Genomic DNA, 13,375 nt, shown 5'->3' with positions numbered 1-13,375 from the left:
CTGGACTCTCCAACCCCAGGAAAAAGACTTTGTCTGTTTATCCTCCCCTTCAGCCTCTGACGCTCCTGGGAAAACAGCCCCAGCCTATTCAACCTCTCCCTATTGCTCAAATCTCCAACCTTGGCATCATCCTTGTAAATCTTTTGTGCACATTTTCAAGTTTCACAACATCCTTCCAATAGGAAGGAGACCAGAATTGCACGCAATATTCTAAAATTTGCCTAAAAATGTCCTGTAAGCTGCAACGTGACTTCTCAACTCCTGTACTCAATAGTCTGACCAATTTGATTTTCAGTCAGTTTTGGGTTTGGTTTGTTGTTCATGATGTCCTAATTTCTGAGCAGAGCCATAGTCTTCCCACCATTCTCCTCTCAGGAACATTTTAGTTTCATTTTAAATGAGGGAAGGTTTGTAAAACATAACTATGACTCCTGTAAATTGGATCTACTCCATCATCTGTAAGTGCGTTACTGTTATGATAGAATCCAGCATTTTGCCCACTAGGCTAACCGGTCTATGCTTCCTTCTTTTTTTTCTGAAATGGCGGGACGATGTTCATTACTTTCAAAATCTTTGTCAAATCCCAAATTCACCTCTCTCTGCATCAGATGGGCATATTTTCCTTTCGTCTAATTGTTTCAGATTCATATACCCACAGAAACATTTAAAATCTGCTTTCATGTCTCTCTTGTTAGCCAATTCTGATTTTCATTTTTCTTTTCTTGTCCTTTACTGAAGTCTTCAAGACCCCAAACCTCAGCTCACTACCGTTTAGGGCGATATTCTTAGATTTTAACTTGCATTGAATGTTGTCTTTACGTCTCTTTGTCACCACAGTTGGACTACATTTTCTGTGCAGTGTTTTTGCCTTAAAGGAATGTACATTAAATTATATTTATCGTAGATTGTCTTCAAATTCTACTTCTGCTTACCTACTACCTCAACTTTTAATTGAGTTTCCCAGTCTATCATAGTTGACCTGCCTGCTATTTAGATACAAGGCCCAAGATTTGACTGATTGTGAAAGCATTTCAATGTTAAACTATTTCATATTACTGTCAGTCAGTCTTCCCTAGAGACTCCTTCTTTACAGGGGTGTTAAATGTATGGGGTGTTAATTAGTCCTTTCTCATACAGAATGCTTGATCCAAAATTGCCTCCTTGTTGATTCGTGAACACACTGATCTAGGAGATCAATTGCGAACTTTCTCTGTACTTGTCCTGCAAGCTGTCACTGCTATTAATGTTTGCCCAGTCTATATGAAGAGTAACTTTGTCAATGATCAATGATTACCCAAATTACATGGAGCACAAGTCTCCTGACATTCACTCTGCCCTACTCTGCAGCTCCTGTTGGGGGCTGTGTAATAACGTACGCAAGTGCTTTCTCCCCATTGATTTTACTGAGATCCACCCAAACTGATTCTAATTCTTGATTTCCTGAGGTTAGGTTCTTTCACTCTACTGTCATTATCCCAAAGTTTTGTTGTTCCTTTGGTATTGCTACCATTTCAAGTTAGAGTTGCAAAGTCATAGCAGTTTGGAAATGGACCCTTTGGTCCAACTAGTCCATGCCGACCATATTCCCTAACTAAACTAGTCCCACTTGCCTGTGTCTGGCCCACATCCCTCCAATTCTTTCCTATTCAAGTATTTATCCAAATGTCTTGCAAATGTTGTAACTGTATCTGCATCCATCACTTCCTCTGGCAGTTCATTCCACATATGAACCACTCTCTGTATGAAAAAGTTGCCCCTCATGTCATTTTTGAATCTTTCTCCTCTCATCTTTTAAAAATATACCCTTAATTTTTGAACACGCCCACACTAGGGAAGAAACTATTGCTATTCACCTTATCCATGTCGCCCATGACTTTATAAACCTCAATAAGGTAATCTCTCACCCTCCTACTTTGCACAAAAAAGTCCCAGTCCACCCAGTGTTTCTTTATAACTGAATCCCTCCATTCCTGGCAACATCCTGTTCTATCTTTTCTGAACTAATGATATCAGCAATACTATTTATTGTTAGATCATATATAATTTTAATTGGAACTCATAAATCATCTAGTTTGTCTCAAGTGCATTTGAATTGGTGCTTTTATCAAACACTTCTTCCTACTTCTTTCTGACACCACTTTCATCACTAATGCCCTTTCTTTTCCAATCTTTTCCAAATGCAAACATTTCAGTTTCATCCAAAACACTGCTGCATCTCATTGTCTTGGCATTTCCTTTCTTGCCTTTGTATGTTCTGAAACTCCTAATCTGTCCTGCTGCTGCCACCGTCCAACACAATTTGTGTTTGGTTCATGTTCTATCCCACAAATTAGAACGTAGAAAAGAAAAGAAGTTTACCAAATAGGGAGAATAAACAGATGAAAATTGGGAAAACTGTAGTTGCAGTTTATGGGATCATGTGATACTGATGAGGTTTATGCACACATTGTGTGTGCTCAGAGGACTGATTATTTTTCTCTAGTATCATTATCCCAGAGTTTTGTTCTTACTATGGTATTGATGCAATTATGAGTAATAGAGTCATACAGCATGAAAGCAGATTCTTTGGTCCAACAGTCCATGCCAACTGTGTTCCCAAACTAACATGCTTCTGCTTGCCTACTTTTGGTCTAAATCCCTCCAAACCTTTCCTATTCATGTACTTATCCAAATGTCTTTTAAATGTTGTAAATGTACCTGCATCCACCACTTCCTGTGGCATTTCATTCCACATCTCTGTGGTTGTCCCTTATTTCATTTTTAAATCTTACTCCTCACATTCAAACGATGCCCCCTAGTTTTGAACTCACCCACCCTAGGAAAAAGACCCATCCTGATAAATGATATTGGTAACAATATTTGTTATTAGGTCATATATAAATTTGATTTATACTCATTGATCTAATTTATGCTAAGCACTTTTTGCAATTGAATTTGTGCTTCTAGCAAGCACCTCTTCCTTGCGCCACATTATTCACTAATGCCCTTTCATTTCCTGTTTTTCCTAAATGCACACATTTCATTTTCATCCAAAACACTGCTCTCTGTCAATGCCGTGCATTTCTATTGCAGCTTTTGATTTTTCTGAAAACTTCTACTTTCAAGTCTGTCCGTCCGCTCTCATTGCCCAATCATTGTGTGTCTGTTTGAAATTCTGTCTCCAAACCAGAAAGTAGTAGAAACAAGGTTTACTAAATAGGAGGAAGAAACAGAAGGAAATTGGCAAAACTGCAGTTGCTATTTATGGGATGATATGATGCCGAGAGGTTTGTGCACCCTGATCGTGTGCACTCAGAGGTTCACTCAATAATCACTCTTTCTGTTTAAGTTCTTCACTGAGCCTTCATTGGAAATATGTTGAAGTCCTGTAGTATACTCTTGTCCATGTTCTTGCCAGTTCTGAAATCTTGTGTGATAAATCAACAGTTATTGAAGTCACGCTTAATAATTGAATGCAATATTATCAGTGACAAGCAGTTCAAAATCCGTGAAATTGACCATTGCAAACAGAGTGATTTGCCCGAGCTGGGCTCTGTGTGAGTGCAGCGTACAGACTATAACTCTGTGTTCTGATCCATCTGTAATGTTGCCATGCAAAGGGATTAAACTAATTCAGACAGAGTGGAACAATGACCTTAATTATATCACTAGAATTTGAAATATAAGAATTTGAGCAAAAAACTGGAAATAAAATGTTGACTTCATTGAACGTGACCAGGAGACTCTTGAATTGTTGACTGTACCTCATTGGCAGACTGGTCTATAATAAACTGTTTTATCTTAGCAAATGCGGTTGTCCGTTAACTGCCATCTAAAGAGGCCTAATGACCTGCACAACTAAGATTAGCAGTTAATGCCTGCCCTCCTAATAATCTGTACGTCCTAAGTAAGTAAATTATCCTTTAAAAACTTGTTCCATAATTTCCAGATCCAGTCTGCAATTTCTCTCTGGACAATGGATATTTTGAAATTGTTAATATAACATGGCTGCAGACAAACAATGAAACTTGTCGAAATGGATCAGAAATCTCCATTCCTCACCATGGTCCGAGTGAGCAATACGAGGAGTAAGTACATTTCAGAGAGCTACACCTCTAATCTGCATAGCTGGGCCAACAACTCCTCCTGGGATAGTTCGTTGGTAAATGAGAGAGAAGCTGTTTGATTGCAGTCAAGATTTACATTATTCTCCTCTTGTATACTAACGGGGGCTCCTGCTTTAGTTTGTATTTCCCTGGTTTGTAACACCGCAGCTTTCCTTTTAACAGGAATTTAAGCAGTGTAGATTTTATCAAACAAATATTTATTTTCTTATATATTTGGGTTTGAAGACCGATCTCCCTTTCTTTGAATTATCAATTGAATATAGTATTGTGTTTAACCCATAATCCAGGGAAATTTATTAGGGAAATTGGGAGTGAACAGATGTTTAATGATATGAAGGAGCTGAATTCACTGGGAGAGACTAACCCAGGTAGTTTTAACAGAGCAATGTCAGGCTGTCAATGAAGCACCGTCAGGAACTCCTTCAAACCAAATCAGCCCACAAGGGAATCACATCAGCATTGACTATTTAACAAAGCTTTATTCTTATAAAAAATGAGTAGAATGAGAGACAATATTGAAAACAATACCAAATTTAGTCTCCCTTAATACCATTCGCACCCTAGAATATAGTTTTAAAAGGATGTTAACAACAACTACTTAGATTTATATAGAGTTTTGTCCTTAACATCAGTGACAAAACTGAAATATGTTAGAAGGGCAGAAAGAATACGTAGAGGCTCCTCCAGCCTGGCGTTCAACACAATCTGATGAATTTCTGCTTAGCCTAGTGCTCAGAAAGTGACCTTTTATCCTGAGGCTAGACTTCCATGTTCTAGATTCTCCAGTCAAACAAAATAAAGGGTGGGATATTCTGTTCTCAGAGCTGGTGAAAAGATTGGTAGATGGGTGAACTTGATCGGGTGAGAGGCAAAAAAAGTCACATTCTCACTGTTTAATTAACCTTCAACAAATAATTTCTCCACTTTCAGGTGCTGGGTTAGTTATCTCACCAGCGAGTTATGAGTACGATGGATCATGAGTAAGTCTCAGCACTTGCCTTAGATTACACAGTGTATTTTATTACATGACAGTAACTACGTACAGGCTACACTAATCCTTAATGCATTTTGATTTATTATCAGCCATATGCAGCAAAGACATGTGTATCTCCATCAGGAGACCAGTTCAGATTCCAATTGTTTCCTAACCCAGAATTGTGGGACATCAGCAGATTGGGTGGAGATCAATGTAGCTCAAACATTAACTCTTTCAGAGTGTTAGTTTATACAGTAGACACCCATGAGGATCCACAGACTGATGTGGGGTTGTTGTACTGCACTGTGCGTGATTCCACAGGGGTCATTCTAAAGCGGACCACAGTATTATGGACGAGACCAGACCCTTCTAAGATATAGTAAAGAGATAGCCTCGACCCTACCTTTAATATTTATTTCCAGGCTAGTGTAAGGTGCTGTCTTCCAGATTTGATTTGATTAGTCGACTACTCGGCATTAATCAAAACAAACATTATCCTTATGACGCAATTAAAATACAAAAATAAATGGCATAACTTTAACTGTTTTGAAATACTTAACAGGATGATTCGTACTTAAGTAAAACATTATCAACTGTTCCAATATAAGGAGCATCCCATAAACACACACTTGACAAGGCAATTTAGTAAAACAGTTAAAGTTGTCATGTGCTGCCTCTCTCCTGTCCAACAGAACAAAATACTGAAAGAAATAGTCTACCTCCTATTATTTCAAAGAGGAAGCCTTTCACCTAAGACTCTAACAGCAGAGAAGTCAAGCTGTTAGCTCAGCAGCAGAAGAAACCATCTCATGAACTAAAAGAAAAGCTAAACCTTTCCTGGGTCTGTATGAACCCTTCACCCATTTATGCCTCTTTTGTCTCATGATAAAAAACACTGAGGGATATTGCCAAACTATTTACCAACTGTCTGCCTGCAGCAGACAGTCTGGTCTCTGTGGCAACACCTCTCTGCAAGAGAAACAGCAGATAATACATCTCTCTTAAAGGCACAAAACCATCACAATAGGGCTACTGAGGAAGATACTTCGACCGATGAAGTACCGTGCTGTAGACTATAAACAATGTGTCCGGCATCATAGTTGTTTGCATGTCTTCCACAACCTGACTTTACCAAAGGGTAATGTCTCAGAGGTGAAGAGATGAAAGAATGAGTTATTATTTGAGGAGGTAGCTGGAATTGAGGATGCTGTGATGGCCCAGGATGGCTCAGGTGGATATAAGGAATACATGGCTATGGTCTGATGAACTAGGGAGTGGCATGAATACGTCAATGCTGCACACCTCAGGGAATTGAACTACACTGACACATTTATTTGACTGTTCTGTTTTTTATTGGCCAGCCTGCCAATTTAAAAACATTGCTGTCTGCTTCCTGTCTGTATTAATCAATTCTTCACATTTACATTCCAATATCTTGCTGCCTTCAATGATCAATGCGAAACAACTGCCAACAACTTTTAATCACGTAAGCTCTTTCGAACAATGCCATTAAATCTGTATTACCTCTACTCATCCCTTCTGCCAAAAAAGCATCACTTCATGTGTCTTTGGATGAAATCCCATTTGCCATCTACCTGTCCATTTGGCCTGAATAAACATGTCACAGGTCAAATATCTTTCTTTCAAAAGCTTCTTTAAGATTTTGAATGCTCCATTTTGATGTTTTTTTTTGATTTTCAGGGGTTCCTTTTCCGTTCTCACTCACACTTTCATTAGGTGATGCAGTCAGGCAGTAACATTATCTTCTGTACACGTGTTGACAAGTATGGAACTGAGATCTAACTCAAAAGCAGAATTTGAAGAATCCTCAATTATCATCCTCCATTAAACATATAATCAGCGCACCCACGATAAGCATTAATATTGTCAGCACAGCAGTATTTTAATCAGTATAAGGCAATAGGCAGAAGTTAGAAACTAAAGCTTCTTTCAAAAATAACTGACGAACACTGCAGCACAGAAAATCATTACCCTACCCTATCCACACTGGTGAAGTCACAACTAACACATTTTCATTGGATATGCTTGAAGTTGGAGGATTTTAACCGGCCAGTTATTATCCTTTTTACTATATCTTAGACTCGATAGATTTAAATTTAACAATTTATCCAACATTGCTTTTAATCAAGCATCAATTCTTACTTGCATATTTGAGTTCTAAACTTCTTCCAGCTGCCTTATGTAAATGTTTCCTAATTTCACTCCTGAAGGTTCTGTCTCTAATTTTCAGGTTATGCACCTTTGCCATAGACTCTCCTAAATTAATTGTTTGCTTATTTGATTATTTTTCTTCCCACTATAATATCTAATTAGACTTCCCTAGTGTTTCCTTCACTGACTAACACTTTGATGCTGCCTGACCTACCGTTCTTTGTTGCAGACATTTTGTCCCCTGTCTGGGTGACATCCTCCGTGCTTGGGAGCCTCCTGTAAAGTGCTTCTTTCCTCCGGCATTTGTAGTGGTTTGAGTCTGGCGCTTCCGGTTGTTAGTTCCAGCTGTCCGTTGCAGTGGTTGGTATATTGGGTCCAGGTCGATGTGCTTATTGATTGAATCTGTGGATGAGTGCCAAGCCTGTAGGAATTCCCTGGCTTTTCTCTGTTTGGCTTGTCCTATAATAGTAGTACACGTAGACAAGGAAGAAAGCATGGTCTCATCCGATGTAACGGCACTGTTCACCTCTATCGACAAAACCCTAGCCAGAGAAACAATAGCCAACCTGCTGAACATACAGAACAGACAACAGGACACTGAACCTATCGACAAAGATGGCATACTCAAACTACTGGACCTGTGCCTCACAACACACTTTACATTCAACAACCAAATATATGAACAAATCAATGGCACACCCATGGGCTCACCCATCTCTAGACTCATAGCAGAAGCTGTAATGCAAAGATTAGAACAAACCACAAATTAACCCAAACTCTGGGTCAGATATGTGGATGACACCTTTGTAATCATTAAAAACACAGAAATAGAGAACACACACCGGATCATCAACGCCACACTCACAGGAATCTGATTCACGAGAGAGGAAGAAAGGACAACTAACTCCCATTCCTAGATGTGATGGTACAGAGAACACCAAACAGAGAATTCACCACAAAGTATACAGGAAAGCCACACACACCGACCAAGTCCTGAACTACGAAGGCAACACACACAAAGATGTTGCATCAAGACACTATTCAAAAGGGCCACAACACACTGCAGTACACCAGAACTGCAAAAAGAGGAAGAAGAACACCTATACAATGTATTCGGCAAAAACAGATACCCGCGCAACTTCATCAACAGATGCCTGAGGGAAAGACAACAGAATGAGGACATGCAGCAACCAAAAGGACTAGCCACACTACCATCAAGAACATATCCGAACTGACAGCCAGACAACTGCGACCACTAAGACTCATAACAGCACACAAACCAACAGCCACTCTACAATAGTGTACAAACTCCTATGCAAGGACTGCACAAAACACAACATAGGACAAACAGGAAGACAGCTAACGATCCGCATCCATGAACACCAACTAGCCACGAAACAACATGACCAGCTATTCTTAGTAGCCACACGTGCAGATGACAAGCAACATGAATTTGACTGGGACAACACTGCTATTATAGTTCAAGCCAAACAAAGAACAGCCAGGGAATTCCCAAAGGCATGGCACTCATCCACAGATTCAATCAACAAGCACATCAACCTGGACCCAATATACCGACCACTGCAGCTGGAACTGATAACCGGAAACGGCAGATTGAAACCACTACAAATGCTGGAGGAAAGATCACAGAAGCACTTCACAGGAGGCTCCTAAGCACTGAGGATGTCAGCTAGACAGGGAACGAAACGTCTGCAACTCAAATTCCCAGCTCGGCAAATAGAACCACAACATAAACATGACTGGCCAAGAGTGTGTTTATGCAGGATCCAGACAACAATCACCGAAGCAGTATGGTTTTCCAAAACAGGCAAAAGAAGAGGTCAGGAAGTTAATAGTTTTCTGCAACAAGGGATACGGAGACCAGTAGCTTCCACTATCAACTCACCTATTCGACCAGTTACAAAACCAGACAGTAGCTGGCAAATAGCGGTAGATAACTGGACATTGAACAAGGCCACCCTGTCTACAGCCCCCACCATAGCAACTAACCCAGAGATCATAGTCAAGCAAAGTGAGGATGCGCAATGGGTCACAGTTTTGGACATAAGTAATGTGTTTTGGTCAACTCACTGGAGAATGAATGCCGATATAAACCCACGTTTACTTTCCAAGGCCAGCAATATACTTGGACTGCCCTGCTTCAGTGATTTCCTAACTCCCCGTCCATAATGTCTAAGTGAAGGGTTAAAAGAATTCTCGAAACCTTAATGTCTGGTGCAGTATGTAGACGACTTGCTTTTTCAAACTGAAACTAAAAAGGAACGTTATCAGCTGTTAAGTGAATTACTGCAATTGTGGCATGAGTTGGGTCTGAAAGTGAACCCTAAGAGAGCGCAGATATGAAGCAGGACATTACTTATCTGGGAATGATTCTGCCACTGAGAAAACAAGAAATGGACAAATGAAAGGTAGAGGCAATTGGCAGATTCCCTGTTCTGTGGGATGTCAAAGGTTGAGATCCTTCCCAAGCTTAGCGGGGCATTAAAGGGACCACATTGACCAGTAAGGTAGCCCCACTGATGGAGTTATTAAAAAAGAATGTGGTGTGCAAATGGAACAAGACATTGCAGCTCTAAAGCAAGCACTAGCTGCCGCGCCCGTTCTGAAAACCCCAAATCCAACTGTTAAAAATCACACAACGCCAGGTTATAGTTCAACAGGTTTAATTGGTAGCACTAGCTTTAGGAGCGCTGCTCCTTCATCAGGTGGTCATGGTGTATAAGATTGTATGATACAGAATTTATGGCAAAAAGTTTACAATGTTATGTAACTGAAATTATATATCGAGAAAGACCTGGATTGTTGGTTAAGTCTCTCATCTGTTAGAGTGACCCCTTTGGTTTCAGTTCTCTCATATGTAAATCACAAAACATTTTTAAAAAATCTACATTCTCAAGTGAACTTTAACAATTGGTGCCTGTCAGCCAAGATAATATATCGGAGGTGTGAGTTCCCCTGTGTGATACTATCTGTGCCACAATGTTTAGACTGATTTTAATCTAAACAAATGAATTTATCGGATCTAATATGGATTCATGCAGTTTTTGAGTGAAGGAAAATGTATGTCTGCAGGTACAAATTCACCCCACAAACTTTTATATGTGTGGAGGGAGGGTGGGGTTGGGGGCGGGGGGTAGTGATGGTGATGGTGGTTGTGGTGGTGAGTGTCTGTGTGAGAGTGTATACATGGGTGTAACTGTGAAAGGGTGTGTGTGTGTGTGTGTGTGTGTGTGTGTGTGTGTGTGTGTGTGTGTAGAAAGTGCAATGAGGCTGATATTCAAGTTCAGTACCCAATGGGATGGCCACAACTGGGACCTTGGGTTCATGGCACACTGCAGGTAACCCCATTGCACTACACACACACCTATAAGTTTGTGGGGTGAATTTGTGCTTGCAGATATACATTTTCCTTCACTTAAAAACTACTTGATTCCATAAATTCATTTTTTTAGATTAGTATCAGTCTAAACATTGTGGCACTGACAGTATCACACAGGGGAACACGCACCTTCAATATATTATCTGGGCTGACAGGCACCAATTGTTAAAGTTCACTTGAGAATGTAAATTTTTAAAAAATGTTTTGCAATTTACGTATCAAAGAACTGAAACCAATGTGGTCATTCTCACAGATTAGAGACTTAATATACCATCCAGGTCTTTTTTAATATATAACTTCAATTACATCACACTGTAAACGTTTGCTATAAATTCTGTGTCTTACGATCCTATACTCCATAACCAGCTGCTGAAGGGGCAGTGCTCCGAAAGCTAGCGCTTCCAATTAAACCTATTGGACTATAACCTGGTGTTGTGAGTCTTAACCAAAGTAGCCACCACAGCCACCACTCTCGCGACTGTTCTTTTACAGAAGACGCACAGGAAATTAAGATCAGTAGCATACACATCACACACGGTGTCACCAGTAGAGCAGGGTACACAGCATGTAAAAAACACATATTAGCTGTTTCTGGGCAGTGCAACATTTTACCTGCATAGTACAGCTGAACCCACTTACAATTATTGATGGAGCATACCTCGGTACAGCTACTATTAGACAGAAGGATTAAAGATGGTTCGGTTAGCTGAAACTGAATCGCCAGATGGACACTTTTGCTACAGGGAAGAAATATTGCCTGTGAAAGGGGTAAAAACTATCACCATGTTAGGAGACAACTTCATATACCAGGGAGGAAAACACAAGTGTCAATTGACAGCAGTAAACGATCCCAAGGGCCCATTTGTATCAAAACAATTGGAGGGGGTAAGACGGGGCCTGAAAGCAGACATGCATAAGAGATAATCCATCACTGGACCCCACACACTAAAATAATTAGAACTCTTCCTGATACAGCAAAGGAGTTGTTGCGGGAACCCAGATTACAAGACCGGTTCTGGAACAGGAGATCTCATGTTCAAATACATCTGTGGATCAGAATTCTGTCACATGTTGCTGTAGTTGTGATTCTATGTGCATTACTAATTATCATACCCAATGTATGTCAGCTTAGAAGGTGGACAAATGAAATTGTGCAGAGATTTAAGGGTGAGCCTGTCATCAAACAGAAGGAATATTATGAAAACACTGAGTTAACTCATATATGCATTATTTCTTCATATTCGTTATTGCATGTTTGCTTTATATTATTATACTTTTCTTTAGTGTTCTTTACATGTTCTTTTCTCTATTTTACTATAACGATATAACATGCAACTTATTCAATGGGAGGATACTGACCATCCCAGGAGAGGTTCGCAGAAAGAGACAGACAATGATCCTAAAATAAGTATCTTTGGATAAAAAGGGGAGAGATGTTAGCCAGTGGCTGCAGGAAAAGAGAGAGAGGGATACAAGCTGCCGACACATTGCAGAAAAATACTGAATGCAAAATTATTGGCATGCAGGAAGAAGCGGCTTATGAACTAAAATGGCCTGAGTCCAGGTACTGGTGTGAAGTTGAAACTGGTTTATGCTAAGTTCTCTGGAAAGATGAAGTAATGCCAAAGGAAGATGAAGTAATGCAAAACCCTTATTTGGACAAGCTGCCTAAGTCGGTGGGTCAGAGCCAGTACGGTAAAGGCATATGATAAGCAAATGAGCCTGAGCCAATGGTGCACAGACAGACATTTAGGAAGGAAAGGAATAAGAAGATGACTGTTGGATATGGAGCCAGTCAAAACTCCAGAGACTGACCATCACAGAAGTAAACCCTACGTCAAGACCACCGGTGCCAACATTGAGAGTGTGAGGCGTCAGACCTTGTCGTCATCAGGAGCTATACTGCTTGGGTATTAGCTTTTATATTTTCTGACTACTCAGAGAGTGTCAGAAGACTCTAGTGAGTGTACAAGTATGTTCTATGCCAACAAATGTTTTAGCTACACACATGTATTGACGAACAACATTAATAAAGTGACATGTGAGTTATGAGAGAATTGATTCTTGTCCTCTCCAATAACCAGAGCTGGCGAACACTGGGCTCCATCAACCAGCACAGGGCTCATACACACCATCCACCACCTCAGATACACACAGCTCAGTGAGACCAATAAGGGAAGGTGTTAGCTTATGGCCTAATGAATCACACATCACAAATGATCAAGGGGATTATTGGTCAGAGGGACAGTAGTGAAAGGGCCCCATGAGAGGGTCCAGGCCTTTCCAGGCTCTGCTCAGTCAGTGTAGATGCAGAGACTCATTTCAAGTTCTGACAACTTTTCTGGCTGCACTGTACAGCACCAGAGAGAGAGAGTGAAAAAGTTCATCCTTGAAATAATTGACATGATGTCTCAGGCTTTACTGATGGGTGGAGAGTTAATCTGCATGGAACATCTTAGACAATAGATAACTGAGGGTACAAATACAGAAATTGCTGGAAAAGCTCAGTGGGTCTCTGAAGAGAAATCGGAGTTGGCCAGGGAATAAGGTGGTGGGTTAAAGTGGCATGTAACTGGAAGCTCAAGGTCACTTTTGCAGGGAGAATGTAGATGTTCTGCAAAGCTTTCGCCCAGTCTACACTTTGGTCTCCTCCATATTGAGGGAACAGTTTTGTGAGCAGCGCAAGTGCTGTTTTACCTGGAAGGTATGTTTGGGCCTGGA

Source organism: Hemiscyllium ocellatum, chromosome 11 (genome assembly GCF_020745735.1).
Source record: "Hemiscyllium ocellatum isolate sHemOce1 chromosome 11, sHemOce1.pat.X.cur, whole genome shotgun sequence".
NCBI classification, from domain to species: domain Eukaryota; kingdom Metazoa; phylum Chordata; class Chondrichthyes; order Orectolobiformes; family Hemiscylliidae; genus Hemiscyllium; species Hemiscyllium ocellatum.
The sequence above is the reverse complement of the archived record's forward strand: the minus strand, read 5'-3'. Positions refer to the sequence as shown.